This window comes from Schistocerca serialis, chromosome 2 (genome assembly GCF_023864345.2).
Source record: "Schistocerca serialis cubense isolate TAMUIC-IGC-003099 chromosome 2, iqSchSeri2.2, whole genome shotgun sequence".
NCBI lineage: Eukaryota > Metazoa > Arthropoda > Insecta > Orthoptera > Acrididae > Schistocerca > Schistocerca serialis.
The window spans coordinates 851,089,478-851,113,795 of record NC_064639.1 but is presented as its reverse complement, the minus strand read 5'-3'; the positions used below and the strand labels follow the sequence as shown (position 1 = coordinate 851,113,795).

The 24,318-nt window shown below is 43.8% G+C and overlaps 1 protein-coding gene across 6 annotated transcripts in view; it reads right to left on the bottom strand.

Annotated features, from left to right (window-relative positions):
* LOC126458138 (uncharacterized) overlaps positions 1–24,318 on the bottom strand; it is a 404,279-nt gene that overhangs the window by 185,572 nt on the left and 194,389 nt on the right. For 2 of the 6 annotated variants that reach the window (XM_050094985.1, XM_050094987.1), the window contains exon 1: positions 13,925–14,080. The exons of the other annotated variants lie outside the window; for them this stretch is intronic. The gene's annotated coding sequence lies outside the window, so the exon portion shown is untranslated. Of the gene's footprint in view, positions 1–13,924; positions 14,081–24,318 lie in introns of those variants that run through there. 6 annotated transcript variants of the gene reach the window in all.

Here is a 24,318-nt window from a genome sequence, read left to right as displayed (position 1 = left end):
AATTTTTCCGCGACTCCTGTACGATATTACTATTTTGCTTTTTTCGCAATGTGCACTTGTTATTTCATGATACACAAGTGATCAAACGTATATGGACACACATGTTTTTCATATTAGGTCAATTGTGCTGCCACCTACTGCCAGATACTCTGTATCAGCGACCTCAGTAATCGTTAGACATATTGAGAGCAGAATGGGGCGCTTCGCGGAACTCACGGACTTCGAATGTGGTGATTGCGTGTCATTTGTGTCATACGTCTGTACGCGAGATTTCCACACTGCTAAACATCCCCAGGTCCACTGTTTCCGATGTGATAGTGAAGTGGAAACGTGAAGGGACACGCACAGTCCAAAAGCGTACGGGCCGATCTCGTCTGTTGACTGACAAGAGACCGCCGACAGTTGGAAGAGAGTCGCAGTGTGTAATAGGCAGACATCTATCCACACCATCACACAGGAATTCCAAACTCCATCAGGACCCACTGCAAGTACTATGACAGTTAGGCGGGAAGTGAGAATACTTTGATTTCATGGTCGAGCGGCTGCTCGTAAGCCACACATCACGCCGGTAAATGCCAAACGACGCCTCGCTTGGTGCAAGGAGCGTAAACATTGGACTATTGAACAGTGGAAAAACGTGTCGAGTGACGAATCACGATACACAATATGGCGATCCGATGGCCGGGTGTAGCTATGGCGAATGCCCGGTGAACGTCATCTGCCAGCGTGTGTAACGCCAACAGTAAAATTCAGAGGCGGTGATGTTATAGTGAGGTCGTGTTTTCCATGGAAGTGCCTTGTACCCCTTGCTGTTTTGCGTGGCACTACCACAGCACAGGCCTATACCGACGTTTGAAGCACCTTCTTGTTTCCCACTGTTGAAGAGCAATTCGGGGATGGCGATTGTATCTTTCAACACGCTCGAGCACCTGTTCATGAAGCATGACCTTAGGCGGAGTGTTTATACGACATTAACGTACCTGTAATTGACTGGTCCGCACAGGGTCCAGACCTGAATCCTATAGAACACACCTTTGGGATGTTTTGGACCGTCGACTACGAGCCAGGCCTCACCAACCGACATCAACTTTTAAGTTATTTTCAGTCAGGTGTCCGGATACTTTTGATCACAGTGTATATTGAAAAACCGTACTAGCTAGGAGGATGCAGAAGCTATTAGCGGAGTACATAACGTTATGCAGTGACTTATTTTCAGAGAATAATAAGTTCTGTTGCATTTTTAGTTTACCTAGAACAGTGGTGGCAATACGTGACGCGAATAGGGCCAGTGAAACCATTTCGTGCAACCTGCAGAGCTATCATCGTTATTCTGGTTACAACACGGTATGCAACTAGCAGAAATTTAATGTGTTTTTCATACGAGAAAATAATTACGGATCACTCAGAAACTGGCGTCGCTAGGTCCAACGCGATAATCTTGCTTTAGCGTTAACAGTTACTCGCGGTTGTACTGTCGATCACAGTGCAGCGTAAGACTGTTTTTCTTTTTGTCCTGTCCAGCAAGTCCGGTTCTAGCTTTTAACGACGGTTGTCATGGTGCACATAGCATACGACGCATAAGAACCTACAGAAGCGTATATTCTTTGGGAGCAGGGTATCTAGGTCCTCCAGTTACTGTGCAGTTGTCGGAAACACTTTGTAATCGCCTTTATTGGTTATGCATTTAGCTTAGAGATAAAACCCGGCTATAGTGGTTGCACTTTTCCCAGTTTACACTTAAGACTTCACGGCTGTATCGCTGTGCACCTGCCTAATGTGGTTATGCGAACTATTATTAAAACTAGCGAACCCCCCCATTTCCAATGCTTCGCAATTGCGTAATACTTGTTCTGATCTCCTCCTTCCTCTCCCTATCTCTCTCCACCTCCTCCCTCACCCTATCTCTGATCATCTCCTCGTCCCCCTCTCTCTGACTTCGGGTCTCGTTTATTGTTATCGCCAAAGATACATTAGGAGTTTAAATCGCTTAAAATGACTGGGTAAATCGGTTGGGATCACTAGTATACGGGATATGAGAGACCTCTACCTTTCCTCACTACCACTTTCGTTCAATCGATTATTAAGCATCATAAAATCATTTACATCAGTCTCCATGGCATCATTCATACAGGCTGATGTAAATAATTTTGTACCGGATGACAATCTCTCAATCTTAAGATTCTAATTGTTTTATTTGACTAAGCTTCTCGTTCTGTCATTTGATTGTCGGCAACAGCTTTTTTGAGTCACCAGTCCTCCAACTGATTAGAAGCGGCCCGCCACGAATTCTTCTCCCGTGCCAACTTCATAACACTGTACCACCTCCACCATTTGTTAGTGTATTCCAACGTCTTACTATACATTTGTTTACCCTCCACGGCTCAGGGTGTCGCAATAAAAGGTAGCCCGCCTCTCCTTTGAATTGCAATATTTCTGCTTTGAAACAGAGTAAATAGCTACAACAATGGACAGTTTTCTGCAATAATCAATTGTTAGCGTTCTTCTGTCAGCGTTTCTGTATTATTTCATGAGTGAAGTTACACGTTTCTCTTTGTAGTCTGCAAAATAATTTTCTCGATTGAAGAAAGAATTGAAATTGTGGAAGCATATATGAAAACAGGTTCGATTAAGGAAACTCGCGAAACTTTCTGGGTCAAGTATTGGATAGAGGACTACCAGCAAAGAGAGCAATACTATGTTTGTATAAAAATTGGCGCACCTATGGATCTGTGCAAAATGTAAAGCGACAAAGAATTCCTTCAGTTCGCAAACCAAAAGTTACTGCAGACATTCGTCGAAGACTTACTCGGTGTCTAAAGAAGTCCGCTCGTAAATTGGCCCAACAGGCGCATGTAAGTAGGAGGAGTTGCCGGCGGTTATTGTAAAGTCTTCATTTTGAAGCCATATCGCGTGACGGTTGTGCAGCAATTACCGCTGGATGACTGTCAGAAATGTTCAGATTAATTGGCTTTTGAATAACATTAGCGACAGTTTGTTAAACCCATTCCATTACATCATGAGTGATTAAGTGTGGTTTCATCTTCTCGGTCACGTGAATTCACAGAACACGGGATACTTGGCAAAGAGAACCGTAACACTGTATCAACGGTCGCTCCATGAAGGGAAAATCTGCTTTTGGCGCCGTGGACAGGAACGCGCACTATTGGACAGACAGTTTTTGACACAACCCTCAACACGGTTGGTTACATGGAAATTTTTGATACATTCTGTGGTCAACTCACTCAATATGAAAAACAATACTGCTTCTTCCTGCGACATAGGGCAACATACCACACGTCTAAGGTATCCCTGGAACGAACCCGTGAAGTCTTCACTTAGGAACGAACTGTCGGTAAAAATTTATGACCACCACGTTCGGCGGCCGGATCTAACAACATGTTATTTTTTCCTGTGAGTACACGTCAAGAGCAAAGTCTACGAAACAGATCCAAACATAATACAGGAACTTAAAGACAACATCAGCCGTGATGTTGCCGCCATCGATATCCGAATTTTACGACGGGTGTATATGCTTAAACGTGCGAGCTGTGTACCCATGTTGCAGGTGGAACTTCCAATATCTTCTGTAAATGTAGATTTCACTGTAAATAAACTGCAAATCCATTTCAGTTCTTCGTTTCTGTAATTTCACTGCGTTAACTTTATACTTACACGGGCTACTTTTATCTGTACCAGCCTGTACTTAGAAAAATGGGTGCATATAGTAACATATAATGTTGCTACTTCAAATGTGCTTTATCATACAGAAAAGGAAAAAAATCTGTCCATTGCAACTGAATGTTTTACTAAACACGTTTCGCCTTTTCTACTAAGCCTCTTCAGTTGTCTGCAGTATAAAGAAAATTAATTAATTATACATATCTCGATAGGATATCTGTAATGATTGTCAGTTCATTGGAATTATCTATTTACAAAAATATAGCTTTCGTCTTTTTAGACATATTCATTTTTATGTCCTTTTCATCTAACCATGCGTTTAGATGCACATAGTACAGTTTTCGAATTGATAAGTCATATATCACTGTACATAACCAATACAGACCTCCGTCAACTATGGACCTTGCCATGGTGGGGTTACTTGTGTCCCTCAACGATACGGATAGTAGTGCCGTAGGTGCAGCCACTAAGGAGGGCTGTCTATAGAGAGGGCACAATAACATGTTGCAGGGGGCAACACTCAGTGATCTGGACTTGTAACATTAGCTAACAAGGCCTTGCTGTATTGGTACTGCGAACAGATGAAAGCAAAGGAAAAGCACAGTCGTGATTTTTTTCCCGACGAGCATGCAACTCAATCGGGTAATTACGAGGGCGTGCTGAAAAGTAACGCATCCGAATTTATGAGAAAACTTTTATATAACTTTTTTAAATGAGAAAAACGTTGTAAGCATTCTACATCTTCACTCATCTTTTTTATACATGTGTAAATCTGCAGCCCACTGCCACTAGAGGCATCCGAATTGTAGCGCGTTAACACGGCGTTGCGTAACGGAACTAGATCGGTGTATGAGGAACAGCGTGCTGTAAACGAGTTGCGCACTGGAAGAGTTCGTCCACGTATGGGGCACCCTCTCCTTCAGCGTGAAAATGCCAGGCTACACACGAGCGCTGCTGCATCTGCAACAATTCGTCGCCTTCAACTCACTGTCATCGATCATCCTCCATACATTCCCGATTTGGGCCCATCCGATATTCATCCGTTTCCAAAACTTAAGGAACACGTTCGATAACTTCACTTTAATAGTTATGAAGCGTTACAAGTAAATATGAGGTTGTGGCTCCGTCAACAAAGTCAAACATTCTACAGTGACGGTATTAAGAAACACGTTTCTCGTTGAGAGTAATGTGTTCGTGGCTAGTGAGACTTACGTCGAGAAATAAATATCTAGACATGAAGAATAAAGATATAGAATATTAATAACGTTTGTTCTATTTAAAAAAAGGAGTTTTCGCATAAAAATTTCGGGGGCATTACTTTCCAGAAACCATTCGTAGATTTGAGAATTTAAAAAAAGTACATAGGTTGGATTGAAATGTAGTGGGAATTAGTGAACTGTGGTGACACAAAGTACAGGATTTTTGGTGGAGACAGCACAGCGTTATCAATGATGCAATGAACAGCACAATATACACACATTATCATAGCCACGATAGACACAAAGCCAAATATCACAATAGTTTAATTTTGTGCCAAGTACCTCCACAGATAAAGAGGTCCAGAGGATGCAAGAAGAGATAAAGATACTGTTTCATAAAGGGTACTATTTCAGGTAATTAAGGGAGGTGAAAATTTAATTCTGATGGGTGACTGGAATTCGGTAGTAGGAAGAGGAAAACAAAGAAAAATAATAAGAGAAAACAGACTGGGGAGTGGGAGAAATTAAAAAGGAAGTCGGCTGGTAGAATTTTGCACAGAGCAAGCAACCCCGCCAAAGGGGTGTCTCAGGGGTTGCCTGATCTTAGGTGCTACAGCAGCAGCGTGGCACCACTCCACTGAATGGGTGTCTAAGTCTTTGTCATGTAGATTCTTAATGTGCTCAACAAAGGGTGTTGCCGAACTGAGGGGTCTCAGGGGAACAAATAGCTATTTGAAGCTCGTCCAGAACGTGGGTGACGTCGCAGAGCGCCATACCTCTGCACCATTACAGAGAAAGGTTGTACGCAGCTTTGAGCCAAACTTCGAACTTTTAAATCGCAATGGTAGACAATTACTGAGTTTCAAAAAAGTGATCGTTTAAATGTGTTGCACAGTGGCGAAGAGAGAGGCTTTTGAAATGTGGTAATACAGAAAAATTTTGAAAATTGGATGGGCTGATCGAATAATAAATGAGTGGGTACTGAATCCGATTCAGGAAAAAGCAATTTAAGGCACAACATTAAAATAAGGGATGAATTGTCAGTGCACAACCCCGAGGCATCACAGAATTGCCGACTTCGTAATGGAAGGAAGGGTGATTGGGGATAAAAACTGTAGAAGGAGACTAAGGGATGACTATAGTACGCAGGTTGAAATGAATGTACGGATAACGAGGTCTGCACAGCATGAAGAGTGGCATATTTGCAAACAGTTGTGTAGTATAAATGAGCTATCACTAATCATCTCGTATCAAAAAATTAATAATTCAATAATTTTTGTATATTATTACAGGGGATGGAAAAAATAATGGAAAACCAAAATAACATAACGTAGATGTTCGTATTCAAAACGGCTTCCATTCGACTCCGGTTGGATAAAAAATGGTCCCTTATGGTTGTTAAGGGACACTTCCTCCAAATAGGTAATGATTTTGGGAGGGGGAGGGGCGGGGGCTGGATAGCGATCACGAAAGCAGATCAAAAAGGCTTAACAATTTTGAATCTGATGACTGTGGTTGCCAAGGGAGATGCGACAATTTATCCTCGTGCTCACAAAACCAGTAATGGGCGATGTGAACTGTGTGAACAAGGGCCCTATCGTCTTGGAATGCAGTTTTACCATTGGGGAACAAATATTGCACCATGGCGTGGAGGTGATCAGCCGAAATGGTCACATAATCTTTGGCAGTGATACGGCCTCGGAGTAACAATAGGATCCGTGGAATACAACGTTACGGCTGTCCAACTCATCACCGAACCCGCCGCAAGTTCCACACTTCGGGACGTAGAACTCTGCCAGAAGTTGAGAACAATTTGAAAGAACACTCATCCTTCCAAATGGCATTTTTCCATTGCTCCGTAGTCCAGGTTTTACGACTTCTACACAACGTTTTCCTGATATGGGATTTCTGCTTGCCCAGCAATGCCCTACGCACGGAGCTCCCTCCGTGTTGGTTGGATGCTGATGGATTCGCAAGCGCGACATTCAATTTTGCAGTGACCTTGGCAGCTTCGTCCCCCTATTTTCGTCATTATCTTCTTCACTGAAAGTTCATTACGATTATTCACCACACACTTTCGTCCGCGGTGTAACCTGGCGGATGATGTTTTTCCGCTTTCCCTGTACGGTGCCTCTTGCAACATCAAACACTTGGGCTACTTTAGATACAGAAGTCCCCACCATACGTGCACCAGCAATTTGCCCACATTCGACGTCATTTGTCTCCGACACAATGCGCTATACATAACACTTTGCTGATCAAGACCGACGCTTTCAACGTATTGAGGGCATTGCACATGTGCCGCTCGCGGTCAAATACAACAGCGCAATCTGCAGGCTTGGCGAGCATCTGCATTTATGTTCAAGCATGCAAATTCGCGTAGTTTCCACAACACTGTCTACTGAGAATAGTTGAGAATAGGCGAAACATGTGGGTCGACATAAAAAAAAGCTGCAAAAGACGCAGCAGTATCTCTTATAAGATAAGAACAAATGTACAAAATTGTTCATTAATTGCAGTTACCATGACATTCCCATCCCGAGCTCTTCCCTAGCGGTGCTGTGTGTGTACCACCACCACCACAGCAGCATTTATTACAATTTTGGGATATACACCAGCAATTCCTAATGTCTCACCACCATACCCATCGCTAGACATGTTAGCCACACAGGGAGAGGGAGAGGGAGAGGGAGAGGGAGAGGGAGAGGGAGAGGGAGAGGGAGAGGGAGAGGGAGAGGGAGAGGGAGAGGGAGAGGGAGAGGGAGAGGGAGAGGGAGAGGGAGAGGGAGAGGGAGAGGGAGAGGGAGAGGGAGAGGGAGAGGGAGAGGGAGAGGGAGAGGGAGAGGGAGAGGGAGAGGGGGAGAGGGGGAGAGGGAGAGAGGGAGAGAGGGAGAGAGGGAGAGAGGGAGAGAGGGAGAGAGGGAGAGAGGGAGAGAGGGAGAGAGGGAGAGAGGGAGAGAGGGAGAGAGGGAGAGAGGGAGAGAGGGAGAGAGGGAGAGAGGGAGAGAGGGAGAGAGAGGGGGGGGAGGGGAGGACCATTATTTGTTGTGTTTGTCAAAAACAAAACTTTTTTTTAGAAGCGTATCTTCTGCAGAGCACTTGCACATAAATCTGATTTGTAATTGCGCGGCCGTAACTGTACACACGCATCTCTTCCAGGAAGCGGCCCGGGAGGAATATCGTGTGCAGAAGTCTTTCCGCTACGAGCACAAGTTATGATCACAGGAAGAGTGTTTACACTGGCGGCCGCTGTATAACGCGAGCGCACAACATCGATCGTGTCCTCTATCATAGCTCCGCACGCATGAATAAGTCTTTCAAAGATTACTCACGGCTGAGGCGCCGTGCATTCACTTCATTATCGGGGAAACAATATGTGTTGTGGACGTTGATGTATGGCGAGCGGAGGAGAAAACGATTTTCGAGGCAATACGAACATTCCAGACTAGCCAGAGAAACGGATCGGAAAGAATCATATGCCTTCCGCACGTGTCAGACAGCCATCTGTATTCGTCTGCCACAAATCACGCTCCACCCTCCTGCATGTACGGCTTCAATAAGCAGCTCCGGCTAGCCTCTCTGGATAGCATAGGCAGACGTACTTACAACCGACGATTATACGAATGTTCTGACATATTACACTATGTCAGTTACTATTATTTTCCTTTACTCTAAGTCCAGGTTCCGTACAGAAAGATTAACACCTCCCCCTTCTCTTCGCAAGATGAAAACAACATGTTTTGGCACACAATCCCCGCAATTTCCGTATGCAAAGCTATTTTCCTAAGCAACTGCAGCGTGTGCCATTTGAGCACCCAATCCTCCTTTTAAGCTATAATCTGCATTTTATTTATTTTCGTTATCGTATTTCATTGCCTGGCCGTGGCGGGATGGCAGCAGTTAGTTTCAGCTCTTCAACCCTGTATATATATTTTTTTCATGTTGAAAACGGAAGCTGTAAAATAAGATTGTATACGAATATTAAGATTTTGAGGAGGAGCAGATTAGTGTAACGCCCCGTCGACAACGAGGTCATTAGACACGGAGCAAAAGCTCGTATTAGGTAAGGTATTAGTAGGAAAGCAGCCGTGCCCTTTTGAAGGGCCCATTTCAGCATTTGCCTTAAGTAATTTAGGGAAACCACGGAAACCTAAATCAGGATGGCCAGACGCTGGTTTGAACTGTCGTCCTCCCGAGTGCTAGTCCAGGGTACTGACCACAGCGCTACCCTGCCGCTATGTGACGAAGGACTGCGATAGTACTGGAAATGTTGGTGTGAAGTTTGCGTTGAAGGACCAGGATTTTGCTGCGACTGGGACGGGGTTGGGCGCAGTATGAATGCAGACGCCGCACGAGGATGAGATCAAATAAACGAACCTGTGACGGAGAGTGAAACTCGAGTGGTTGTAGGAGGATGTGGCGGTGGTATCCAGATGAAATATGCTGAGGACAGGGCGTAGGGAGTTGCTCAAGCGCAGTAAGGATGACTAGTTTAATCTGTCTTGTTAATATTGATGTCGTGAAAACTTGTAGGGTCATACTCCACAGGTTTGGGAACATGAATGTAACATCAGAGATTTAGGGTACTTTGATACGTCTCGAGGAGGAGGAGATTCGTGTTTAACGTCCCGTCGACAACGAGGTCATTACAGACGGAGCACAAGCTCAGGTTAGGGAAGAAGGGGGAAGGAAATCGGCCGTGCCCTTTCAAAGGAACAATCCCAGAATTTGCCTGAAGCGGTTTAGGGAAATCACGGGAAAACTATTCAGAATGCCAGGCCCGTATTTGAACCGTCGTTCTCCCGAATGCGAGTCCCGTGTACTAACCATTCCGCCACCTTGCTCGGTAATACATTTCAAGTTTGAAATCTTGACAGAGCGGAGAAAATGACACAAAGAAGAAAAAACTAGTTTGTTAAAAAATGCTTGCGTGTTTCTTGTATTTTCAATGAAAAGTGCTAACCAACAGAGGTGCCGCACAGTGTCTGTGAAAATCAAGTTTTGTTCTTCGCTAATTGGGGGAAGAACTTTTTTTTCGTGTGTTATTGAATCGAGTGCTAACTGTGTAAATAAAGAGTATAAAAATTACATATAAAAATTTGTAGTTATTAGAGGATATATATACAAAGAAACACGTTACTTGAGACGAATGTTAGAGGTGTAGAGTTTCCTTCTCTTACGTATTGTTCACAGTTGCTTTGACTGCTTCGTATGTAACACGTTGACACAGGAATCTCATTTACAATACAATCACATCTTATCGCTACGAAGAATATGTTTTCATTACTGCTAGCAGTGTCCGCGTCCCTGGATAAACTGTTGCGTTATTTATGTTACGTTACGTTTACATGAAAGTTTCTGATTATGATTCAGGATATTAACGGCTGATTACATTCCAACGGAGTTTATGTGGAGGCACGACCCAGCATTTGAGCAAAAATGGCGCTGACCACTATGGAACTTAACTTCTGAGGTCATTAGTCCTCTAGAACTTATGAACTACTTAAACCTAACTAACCTAAGGACATCACACACATCCATGCCTGAGGCAGGATTCGAACCTGCGACCGCTGCGGTCGCGCGATTTCAGATTGTAGCGCCTAGAACCGCTCGGCCACTGCGGCCGGCAGCATTTGAGCAAGCAGCAGCCTCTATGAATAACGATTTCCGGGGAGGAGGTTACTAAATCATGTATTAATTGTCATCTTTGTGGAACAGGACCCCTTATATGCACCGATGGGAGAACGGTAGCCCTCTTAGTGTGAGAAGCTTTTTGTTTGAGGAACCTGTGCTGCAGAGAAATGACAATCGCAGCACCAGCACACAAAACATGGCCAAGAATCTAAAATCAGTCCTACACGAGACGCCTATTTAAGTATCGGAAGATTCAAGATCTATCAGCTGATGACTTTCTCAGGTCGTGGAATTCTGCCATTGATATCTACTAAACACTGTAAACATCCCAAACTTCCGGACGCGTGTTCCGTTTACTAGAATGCTGATCAGGAAACAATTACCGCACTTTGCCGTTGGTATCAGAACATTTAGATGTTTTCCCAATTGTTTGTTTCTTTTTTTTGCAATCTCATTCCTGTGGATTTCTTTTTAAGCTTGTGTGTGGGGGGGGGGGGGAGAGAGGGAGGGGGGGGAGAGAGGGGGGGAGAGCGAGAGGGGGGGGGGAGAGAGAGAGAAGGGGGAGAGAGAGATGAAGTGTTTGGTGTACGAGACACCGACAGACAATCGAAAAGAGGCGAGTATCCGTTTGGTAGTAGATGTAGCCATAATTTGTGAAACACCTGATTGTTTCGAGCGTCTAAAACAATAATTAGCACGCAGATGCAGGTTATGAATTAATGTAAACCGACAATATTTTTAGCAATATATCTAAAACAACATTTATCATACCCCACTTCGAACATCGCTAGTGTCAAAATTTTCGTGGGCCCGTAGTGGGGGAATGGTGCGCTTCTGACATTCTTGTCGCATAAACAATTATTTTGTCCTCTAAACAATCTAAAATTTTGTATACGTACATTTTTTCGAACGGTATACCATGGAATGTTCAGCTGTCGTCACACAGCCCGTGCACTGTTTGAAGATTGTACATTGCGTCCAGCATTCTCAGCCATAGCAACAGCAACTTCGCCAAGAGCTTGTAGCGCATTAGCCTCTCCCAGTAGCAATTCCCAAATCGCTAGTTACTTCGAACTACCAAATCATGTCCTTCAGCCCCAATGCGGAAAGAAGACTCTCCTCGTTGATACTCGCGAATGAAACAGCTTTACGAGTAAAGCCCTGCTCATCATGTCCAGACCCATGTCGACTGACAGCAACTTTAATACACACAGAAGTTTTATTTCAACTCTGCGTCACCACAACAGTACCAACGACTAACCCAAGTCATAAAACTAACAAACTAACAATGCAAACCCTGCGGCGCACTGTCTGAATATCATCCCTATTCAGATGAGTACCCACAGGGTAAATAGTTTTCCGTATACACTGGCTGAAGTAGCGAAAGTATAATTATAACCGCCCTGTAGACGTAACCTTCAGTATCAGAAAAATTCAGCAGCTTTCACAAAAGTACGCATACGATGCGCCTCTGAAATATTTTACTAAAATACTGACAATTAGCGGAGATGAAACATGAAAGAAAAATGGCTACAAAAGTTAAATTCATGTAAAATACAACGCTTTCATCATAGCGTCATCCTTTGCCTATCTAAACTTTGTGTTTGGAGCTTTGTTGGTGACAGTCGTGCGGTGATTAAATTCGTGGAGTGTTGTAGGAGTAAGAACAGATTACAAAAGAACATGCAGAGATTAACTTAATGTTCTAACACATGTTAGTGCGGTCCTATAACAGAGAAAACTACATATAAGTAATCAGAAATATCATCACAGAAGAGGCCGTTGGTACAAATCAAAAATATTACTTTTGAGGATAATTATTGAAATAAAAATGTACTGAAAGAGAAAATAACAGACTGTGACTGTACTGGCAGCAATACAGTGCAGAACACACACACACACACACACACACACACACACACACACACACACACACACCACACACACACACACACACACACATACACACACAATTCCCACACCGATCAGCGCGTCTCAGCTAGTGACCAAGAAATAAAACCCTTTGAACTTTAAATGTGTTGACTGTCGTTGCACCTTATGATTATCAACACCAACAAAAACTTTGTTGTTACACAATGATGAAGTACTGTTTCTTCCGTGGAAGATATCGGCTGCAATGTGCGAACAGGAATGCTCGGTCAGTAATGGAAACGTAGGGCTTCGTACTATTATCGTTAAGTACCATCAGAAACTGTTTTAAAGTCCAGAATGTTCAAAAACGTATACAAATAGTAAATATAAAATGAAACACAGGAAGTTATCAACAGGAATATCGTATTTTTAAGCCACCTACTACGCGTTTGAGGATGAAAGCGAAATATCGTACACCGTAGGCGAGAGCCGAAAACAGTTGAGACTCAAAAATGGTTACTCACAGGAGAAATATGGCAGATGCCGTGTTTAAGTCACAGCCTTTCCGCATGTGACGGTGCATAATCACATCATTAGCCGGATTAGCGCTATGTCGTTATTTGCTTCTGGACATCATCAAAGAGGCGTTTTTTCCGTTGCACATATACCTCTCGTTCTTTTTGAGATACGTATTTCACACCGGCTGATATGGAACTCTAGCCAGGCTGCATAAATCTGACAACAGGTGCAAAGTTTACCACGCGTTAATGGTAATGCGCAGTTTCATGAAAAACACCATTCAATTTACTTTAAATCTCACCAAAATGTATTCTGTCATTATATAATTGTGTGTGATTTTGAATCGGGCGGTTGGGGGGGAGGGGCCACGAGCAAAGAAGCTGTGTTGAGGAAAGCCAAGGCCAGGCGTTCCACAGGAGCTCCCGGCATCGCTATATTTCCTGAAACTGAAGTTTGAGAATTTTTTTATAAGCTCACATCTCTCTCTGCTGTCAGTCAAGGACATCGAAAGGGGGTAACATTCAGCTGGGTGGGCTTTGAAGCAGCAGCAAAGACCTTTAGCGTAAAATTAAATAAAACAGAATTACTTAAAAACCATCGCATATGTGCCTGTCTGCATTCTTGTCGCAAAGCACTGCCGTGAGCTATGCCTTAAAAATATTATGAAAGGAGATATACTTTTGGCAACCCAAAGACTGTTTCATATTTTCAAAGGTTCGTTTTCTACATTACACCAAAGTTTCCACTGGCGTACGTGATTTTTGTTAGTTAACTTTCATTACTGCCTCTTATGTCTTTTTCCGCTACAAAAACACGTAACTGCTCTCTTGCACAAAAATACTTTTAGTTTTGTGTCAACGTATCTAAATCCAGTGACAGCTTACACAATGAAGAGCTGGACTGAATACTAATGCAAGCACAGCTTTTATTTCATATCATTACTACGTCCCCATACCGCGTTTCTGAACAAAAGTCGCCAGTAACAGCATCCCACAATAACCAACATCAGAAAAACTGCTTACCTAACTAGTGAAACCGGATGTTATGTCGTGCTTTACACTGACGAAACAGTTTCACTGCTGTTCTGAGACTGCGGTCTGAACGCGATGCAGATGATAAACAGTTTATGAGCTTCATCGGAGAAACGCGAAGCGCGGAGGGCGCAGTTCTCACAATGCACTGCCCCTGCGCTCCTCGCGAGTACACCTGAACTGCCGCTTGTGACGCAAGCACGCGGCGCTATTTCCGTCTGAACTAAACCGGACATCTCCGAGCTGACGCTGACTAAGATCGAGACTGAAGGATACACAATATACAAACGTCAGTGTCACCAGTGCCACGCCTGCTTAGTTTCCCAGCTAGACTGTTCACAGAACACTGCACACGTTAGTACGTACTTCTCAGATTCCGTAGTTCGCGGAAATTTGGTTGCACACTAGCGCAAATTTCTTTGCTTCGTAACAAAGTTTGTTTACGATTAAGACGAGGCGCCTTGCTGGTTACAATTGATTTTTCCACCCTAAGTGCTGTCTGAACGCTTTTCACAATTTAAAAAAAAAAAAAAAAAAAAGGGTCAAATGGCTCTGAGCACTACGGGACTTACCATCTATGGTCATCAGTCCCCTAGAACTTAGAACTACTTAAACCTAACTAACCTAAGGACAGCACACAACACCCAGTCAGTCATCACGAGGCAGAGAAAATCCTTGACCCCGCCGAGAATCGAACTCGAGAACCCGGGCGTGGGAAGCGAGAACGCTACCGCACGACCACGAGCTGCGGACTTTCACAATTTTCCTAATATATATAAGAGACTGGTATAGGCATGCGTATTTAATTACAGAGATATGTAAACAGGCAGAAAACGTTGCTGCGGTCGGCAACGCTTTAAGACAACAAGTATCTGGTGCAGTTTTTGGATCGGCAACTGCTACTACACTGGCAGGTTATCAAGATTTAAGCGAGTTTGAACGTAGTGCTATAGTCGTCGGTGCACGAGCGATGGGACACAGCATCTCCAAGGTAGCAATGAAGTGGGGATTTTCCCGTACAACCACTTCACGAGTGAACCGTGAATATCAGGAATCCGGTAAAATATCAAATCTCAGAAATCGCTGCGACCGGAAAAAGATCCTGCAAGAACGGGACCAACGACAACTGAAGATAATCGTTCAGCGTGATGGAAGTGCAACCCTCCCGCAAATTGCTGCAGATTTCAGTGCCGGGTCATCAACAAGTGTCAGCGTGCGAACCATTCAACTAAACATCATCGATATGGGTTTCGGAGCCGAAGGCTCACTCATGTGCCCTTTATGACTACACGACACACAGCTTTACGCCTCGCCTGGGCCCCTCAACACCGGCATTACACTGCTGATGACTGGAAACTTGTTGCCTGGTAGGAAGAGTCTCGTTTCAAATTGTATCGAGCGTATGGACGTGTACGGACATGGAGACAACCTCATGAATCCATGGACCCTGTATGTCAGGAGGGGACTATTCAAGCTGGTGGAGGTTCTGTAATGATGTGGGGCATGTACAGTTGCAGAGTGATATGGGACCCCTGATACGTGTAGATACGACAGACAGGTAACATGAACGTAAGGACCCTGTCTGATGGCCTGCATCCATTCATGTCCATCGTGCATTCCGACGTACTTGTACAATTCCAGCAGGACAACGCGACATCCCACACGTACATAACTGCTACAGAGTGGCTCCAGGAACAGTGTTCTGAGTTTAAACACTTTCGCTGGCCACCAAACTCATCAGACATTAACATTATTGAGCATACCTGGAATGCCTTGCAACGTGCTGTTCAGAAGTGATCTCCACCCCGTACTAATACTGCTTAACGCCACTGCTTTTATTAGCACACCGAATGCAAAATTAGTCACCCCACGATGTCTTCACAAACAGAAAATAACGCCGCCTCTAGCCTAGAGAATAGCCTCAATTCGGTAGGGAACAGTATCCATAACTTTCTTCAGGACGTCTTACTAGCAGCAGCGCCTAACGTTGCCCGGGATATTTAATATCTGCCACACAAAGTGATTGGGCCTGAGCTTTGTTGACAACCACAACGAATGCAAGTCGCATGGGAAACCGCTATCACTTTAAATCGAAGTGCATGTTTGAATCAATGGGGTGTCAACGTAATGTGAAGAATTATGTTTTCACCTGCGGCACTCATAAAATCAGGTTCTGGGCTTCCGGTACTGACTTTTGCAAATATACACAAATTTGAAACCAAAAGTTTAGTAATAATTACATCATAGATTATGCTTTGATTCCTTTTTAGACTACAAATTAAAGTAATATATCGGTAAAGTATAACGTACTTTTTCGAGATATTTTGTAATAACGTTTCTTCTTCGTGTATATTTTATACATATTTATGTACTGTATATATTCAAAAAATATATAGCCGGTGTCCGCCTAAATCATCATTACGTCACAGAGTAGAAATCTGAAGTAAATCGTCCAAGAACGTTTGGAGATTTTTGGTAACGACCTTTCCTCTTTATGTATTACATTAAATTTTATGTAAACAGTGATTTTCCTCTTATGTTGAAGGTGAAGTGTGCAAAATTTCATCAAGATTTCAATAAAATTGTAGATGTGTATTAATTACAAACAAACGGACACTCTTCTTTATACGTAAACGTATGAGCCAAAACATTATGACCATTGCCCACAGCGAGGTTGTATGTCGCCTGCTGGCGTTGCAGGCACGTGACACGGTAACAAAAGTATGTAAGCAGAGCAGAGACGAATGAGAAATCATTTTAGCGACGATACGGGCCGCAAATGAGGAAATCCACTGACAAAAGCGACTTTTATAAGGCAGATTATTATACGGAGCCTGTGAACGAGTATCTAGGAAACGGCGAAGCTTACATTCGTGAGCATCTATGAAAAGTGGTAGAAGGGCAGTGAAACTATCACTAGTCGCTAAATGGTTGGACGTCCACGCCTCCTCACAGAACGTGGGGTTCGGAAGCTTGTCTATTCCATAAAGTAGGGTAGATGGCGATCTTTAGCATCTCTGGTGAAATGCAAAAGCACAGTGCTGTTGCATGGTCATATGTTCCGGAGCACACCACTTAGCGCACATTGTTGAACATTGGGCTCCGCAGCAGACGACCCCTACGTGTTCATGTGTTGACCTAACGACATCGTCAGTTACGATTGCAACGAGCACAGGATCAGCGGGACTGCATTGTAGATCTACAGAAACGTGTCACCTGAGCGGACGAATCAAGTTTCTTGCTGCACCAGGTTGGTGGTCGTCTGCCGTGCCACGAACGCAGGCCGCTGAGAGCAATATTATGCTATAAGAGACCTTCTGCTGTGCTTGCGTAGGATTTATGGTAGTAATCGAAGACACGCTGACAGCTGCGGACTCTGCACCCCTTCATGCTTGATGCATTCCCCGACGGCGATGTCATCTTTCGGCAGAGTAACTGTCCGTGCCTTAGAGTCAGAAATGTGCTGTAAAGGTTTGCGGAGAGTTATAGTGAACTTGACCACCAAATTCACCTGATCTGAATATCCGATGGAACTCAACTGGGTCGCCGCTTTTAGGTGCCATCATAGCGTACAAAAATCAGCGGCCCGTTATTTACGGAAGTTTCCTGACTTGCGCGTAGACGTTTGGTGCAACATACCTGCACAACTTACCAACACTGTCGGATACATGATACGGTGACGTATTGGATTCCAAAGATGGACCAACAAGCTAGTAAGTAAATTGCTATAATATTTTCGTTTATCAATATATACGTAGTACAGCTGAAGCCACTCATTAATGATTAGGTCTCTTAGAGCTACCATATTATGCGGCGTTTTTTATATTTTTATCGGCCGCCGTAGCTGGGTGGGCGGCAGATATGGCTGTCTTGCGGAGGACGAGTCCAATTTCCGGTACTGCCAAGGAATTTTCCTTAGTGGAGGGCTGGAACAGGGAGCTCTCAACCTCTTCATATGTCAACTGAGGAGCTACTTGATTCAGAAGTAGTGGCTCCACAGTCTGGAAAATTGCCAAAACGACTGGGAGAGCGGTGGACTGAGCACATGCCCGACAGAACGGACACCACTCAGATAAACACAATTCTGAAAATGAAAGGTCGTCTCCTCGACGTTTGTTTCAGTGCGAATGCACAAATATCGCCCGAACTCCCACGGAAATCAAGATTTGCGAGTTGAGCGTTTAACATACGAGAGAGGCTGCATTGCAGCATACGGTAAGTTCGAAATCTGAGTTGGTCAGGGTCCGTGTCTGGATGGCCGAAACAGTTACGGCAATCGCTCACGAGTAGCGATAAGTCAGAGTTCGAGCCCCGGTCCGACAAACAATTTTAATTTCAGTCATTGCATTAGCATAATGTCCTATGCAGCTAGCCGTCTCTATTTCCCACGCATCCTTTTCCCTTCCTGCATAGATGTTTACACGAATGAGCAGAGGATTTCGAACCACTTACTGGTTTTACCTAAGACCAAAACCTCTTAGGGTTTTTACCTGGAACAGTTAACAAAATTTTACTTTCAAAATCACTGAATGCTTCTCTCATTGCTCTCCTTACGCTCATTATCACTTAGTTTGGCTTTTGTTTGTCAACTAGGTTTTGACTTCTCTTTAATCTGACCTGAAGCTCTCTGTTTACATAACTGTTTTCTAGACGAGCCATTAAACCACGGTGGATCTTTCCCATCCCTGATCTTGCTCGGAACATACTTGTCTAAGGTGCATTGAATGACGCTTTTGAATTTTTTCCATTTGTGCTCCACATCTTCGTCCTCAGCACTGATTATTTGATTCTGAGTACTCAGATACTCTGCAATTTGTATAACATTCAATGTACCACCCGTAGCCAAAATGGCTGTAACAGCCTTTGATAGTGATACCTTACTCTACGTTAACTAATTCATTAAGTTCAGGTCGGTTTGTTGCAAGGAGGTCTAAGACGTTACCTTCTCGAGTCGGTTCCGTAATTATCTCCTAGAAGTAATTTTTGGACAAGGCATTCAAAGTTATGTCATATTAATTCCTGTCTGTGGCACCAGCTTCGATACCATGACTGTTCCAATCAATACCTGCCAAGTTGACACCACCCTCTATTACAACGGCTGTTCCAAACACTTCAAGACATTTTCTATAGGATTAATCTCCAGTGATTTAGCGGGACAGTCAAGGTGCAAAACAAGGAACGTATGTGTGCTCCCACGTTAACATAGCTGTTGTCATTTTGGAGGAAGGGAGTGTCCACAACACTCCTCTTGCCAATGTAGAAGAAAGGGCAACACTTCGGCCCAGATAATGTCTAAACGTCCTGGTTAATGTTCACGGTAACTCGAATAAGAGAGCCAATGCCATAGCACGAGAAACACAAGCAAAGTATTACAGGACCACCTCCGGCCTGAACTATACCCTCCACACATTGCAGGTTAAACGCCTCAATAGGCTGTCAATGCACGAGGCGCCTTGCATCATCCGAAAACAGGCAGAATCGCGACACGTCGAACCACATTAAATTAGTTTGTGTGTTGTTTGGTCCATTGGAGATGTGCAACTGAAAGTTCCGCTGTGACTCTTTCGCGAGGTACCTCGTTCCAGATGTCTGTAGCATCCAGTTCTCTTCGCAATTTTCGCTCGACACCAGGTTAAGAGGAACCTGCATTCCCTATCAGCAGGAATTCCTATTGGGTTTGAAACCGATTGCCATTCACAAGACTTAACACTGTCCCCTGTCGGTTATGATCATCTTACGACCGCTGTTTTTACGCGTTATTAACGAGTTTTACCTCTCATAGGAAATACGTTGGAGAGTCCGTCAGCCACGCGGGTTAGCCGAGTGGTCTAAGGCGTCTTCCCCCGTCGAAGGTTCGAGTTCCCCCTCGTGTATGTGTGTGTGTGTGTGTGTGTGTGTGTGTGTGTGTGTGTGTGTGTCGTCCTTAGCGTAAGTTAAAATTACATTAAGAAGTATGTAAGCTTAGGGACCGATGACCTCAGCAGTTTGGTCCTATGAGACATACATTATATATATTAGTCCGTTTATATACCCCGAAACGTAAGGCAACTTCACTGATGGTGCGGACATGGGTACATCCCAACACGACACTTCTAATCTGCCATTCTCTCATGAGGCCACGTAGAGCCATCTCGCTGCGCTGACTGCACATAGCCGACTAGTATATGAAACCACTTCCATCTTATATCAACAACAGAAACTCACTTCGATTGAAGATCACCTCAGAAGAGAGCAAATCATGCCAAAATTTCAATTCGGATTCCAGCAACAACACTCCGCCCCCGCCTCCCCCCCCCCCCCCCCCAAACAAATAATGAGGGTAGTTGAAGCAGCTACAGAAAGCTTCAACCGAAAGGGCTACTGCGGGATTGTCTTATTAGACGTTGCCAAAGCTTTTGACTCAGTCTGGCACACCGGAATCTTGCATAAAATCTACACCCAAGGCTTCCCAGGGAAGATAGTAAAACTTATACAGAGCTATCTAACCGGTAGGACATTTTCCGTTAAGATCGATAGATCACAGTCGAGCAGGAGAAGAATACGCGCCGGAGTGCCGCAAGGGTCCGTACTGGGTCCTACCCTGCACAACCTCTGTACTGCCGACATCCCTGCCACGCAGCACGTCCAAACAGCGCAATACGCAGACGAAACCGCATTCTTCTCCTGCTCCACGAACAGGAACCTGGTCACGAGACGTTTACAGACTGCATTAAACAGCACATACACATGGGCCAAGAAATGGCGCATCTCATTGAACACCGAAAAGACACAGACTTTGATGATCACAAGACGTCTCGGAAAACACCGCCCCCTAAGACGACCCATCCAACTGCTGCAGCTACCAGGGCAAAATCTCCCCTGGAGAAACACTGCGAGATGCCTCGGTGTGACGCTGGACAAGCGACTAACTTGGAAGTGCCACATCGAGGAACTCCGCAGAAAAGCCCTTGGCAGTGTAACGACAACTGTACATATAATAATTTTTTTCTTTATGAATTTAGATAAATTAATGTAAGCAAGGTTTTGAACTTTTTTTTCGGTTCGTATCGTTATGTTAAAGAGACTGTGAGCAACTTTTGAAATGAATATTTTTATTTATGTTAGATTTCGAATAATGTGGTAATCAAAGGAAAGTGTATTTAATGTTAAAACTATTGTAAGATGTGAAAATTGTAATTTATACACTTGGTCCATACGTAGGTAAAGCATTAGGATATGTGTAGTAGAAAACCTGTGGTGAATACCCTACCTGTAGGGGAGCGGGAAAAGGTGGAGGCAGGCGAGGCGGGAAAACGCACACTGGCGCGGTTCGGCACAACGGGCACAGTATTACAGTCGGAGGCGAGCAACAGTCGGAAGTACACGTACTGTACCGAGGAGGCTACCCAGGAAAAGTGGATTCCATTGAGCCTCGGATGAACTGATTCCGACGACTACTTGGCATGGCTATATTCTGAGGCACAAAGTTGGAAAGATTACGACGCTAAGAAGATGGAAAGTGCCGATGTTGTGTGAGCCTTAGCCGTGCTTGTATGTATGCCGTGCTGCCCGCTATCTCGCTGCCCGCCATCCACCGCACCGACTTGCACAGGTCAAACATTTATTTCATCTTTAGAAGTGTATCTGTGTGGACCAGTGTCGAAACTGTTTCTAACTGTTCAATAATAACGTGACTTTTACCGGAATTGCCTTAGCCATTACTGATCCTGATCATTGACCTAGACAGGATCCTTACCTCGTATTGTGCAATCCGAGTATCCTGAACTGAAAGTTTAATATTAGTGTTAATGAAAATTATCAGCAGATTAATCTATGCCATAAAGGATTCTAAAGTTTTGTGTGTTATTGCAAATGTTGGTAAAGAACAAAAGTATGGCTAAATTGAAAGAGAGTTTTTTGTTGGATTGAGTTAGCGATGTTATTTAATTTATCTGAGACAGAAATAATGACAGTTAAATAATTCAGAAGTGAGACAAAAGAGTAGTTATCCAGAGATTGATAATTTTGAGTGTTAATTTGCCTTCAGTACTTAATAGTTTCAGTATAACGACCATCACAGTTTCAGGGCCCCCCCTTCTCTTGTCCATTCTTTCAAACCTTGAAATGTGTTGATCAGATTTGACCAGTAAAGCTAAATTATATATTAATCCTAAGTGTATTAGTGTTTTTCCATCCTTAATAGTGACATAGTGTGTGTACTTTCGAGATTGCTAATGCTAGGGCAATCTATGCCCGATTTCAGTCTGATCAATATACAAAATGTAGTTCGTAGTAATCATTGCTGTGTGGTGTTGTGTAAATGTAGTTCATCCAAATTAGTACAAAGGGAGAAAACTTTAGTTCAGTGGATTTTTCTGGTTCCAAACGTTGCCATATAACGCATCATTACTACGTGTTACTATGCTTGTACATGCATCCACTTGTACAAGGAAAAACTTACTCATTGCCTAAGTAGGCTGGCGACCGAATTATTAATTATAGTTAGCATCTACTGTGTGTACTTCTTGTCTATGCTAAAGGGTAATTATACTTTACATTTGCTTGACGCATCACTGTAGTTATTGACTGAATGTAAGTCCGATCTTGCTTCTATTAGGTACACGCGGTCAACTAATGTACTAAAATCCTTGTTTATAAGGTGAAGCCCGTGAACTTATTACAGTACAGGCTTTATAGAGCTAACGTACGTCCGAGCAGGGCGGTAGCGTTACAGCAGGATGCAAGTCCTCTACCCCATACTGAATGAACACAGTTCACTTGACCCCAGCACTGGAGTAGCGGTCTATAGAAGCCTTATTAGGCCGATACTGGAATACGCATGCCCAGTATGGGGCTATGCAGCCAGATCGACAATAGACCGCCTACAAAAAATTCAAAACAGAGCCCTCCGTCGGGCCCTACACGTACCCCCACGCTTTCCCACAGCATATCTGCATGCTGCTGCGGACATTGAAACACTCCAAACACGGTTCCGACACCTGGCAGAGCAGTCTTATGCCACAGCCGGAACCTCACACAATCAGCTTATAAACACACTAGGTCAATACGACCAAGCAAACGACAGATACAAGCGACCTAAATCAATACTCTCCTGAGTATAGCAAAAGGAACACACACCTCTCAGCACAACAGAACAACAAAAATATAGCACATCCCAACACACTCAGTCACAGCGAAGGAAATGTCCCCAAGGGACAACAACCTTCACCTCAACAACTTCCAATAAGAGGAAGGAATTAGAGAAGAGAGAGATTGACCATCTGGTACCCGTTCTACACCCTCTACAGCGCTATCAAGCGTCCAGTGGTCCTCAATCGCAAAGTTAAACTAATTTTTAAAAAAATGTGTAAAACCCTTATGAAATTGATTTCAACATTCGACTAGTAAATCAGAACAAAAGAAAATGTACAGAAAGATATTTTTGTAATATTTGTCGGTTCTTGGGGGACCATAGACATTAATAACTTTAATACACAGTATTAATATACCACAATAATTTTTATTTAATAGACCGTTATGAATCTTCTTTCGGCTTCTTAGGCCATCGTCAGATAACTTACGTTATTAGTAAAGAAAGATAACTGGACTTCACATCCAGCGCCTCAGTACTGCGCTACGGCACCGTCGCCGCTAAGAATGTCCCCTTCAGAATTTCACCATAGCAATCTAGCTATGTTGTGATACTCGCTCCTTACCAACTCTGACTTATCGCCATGTTACGCAGTCTTTTGCTGGGCTGCGATGTAAAGCACCATTACATCTGCGCCACAGCTGAAGTAAAATGCGAATTAACCCACCATCCGTTCGCAACACCATTCACTATTCATCGGACAAAGCCACATATTTCCGGTTTTTTTTCGGATCGAAAGAATGTGTCCGCGTACCTAAACGAGGAATTGGTTTTAGTGCCGTGATGGTACGGGGTCTCTTACGGATCCTTTGCTATAATGTGCCAAAGTCGTATGATGCTGCACTTATTTACTTTAAATCTCTCCTTCACGTCCCTCGTTCAATGTGTTCATTAGATGACGCAGTGCCGACGGTCTGTTAGCACGGACGTCCTTGCGCGTTCTTTGCCGGTCGCAGCTATTATACAGGTGTGGTCGGCCAGCCAGCTACGGATGACGGGAAGTGATGTAACGCTGTTCACTATGTACACTCGATGGATCGCGAACCCCGGAATTCTGAATTACCGAACCCTTTCCAATTTGGAATGTTCCATTCTTTCTATTACCAGCACCTACTAGAACAAAATATCCGCCATATAGTTTCGGCATTTCATAACGCAGCTAGTCTACTGGAATAACAAATATGCATATTTGTAACTTCGTTCACAGAATGAGCGTTAGTTACACATTTTCATAAGGCGAAAATGTTTCGGGCTG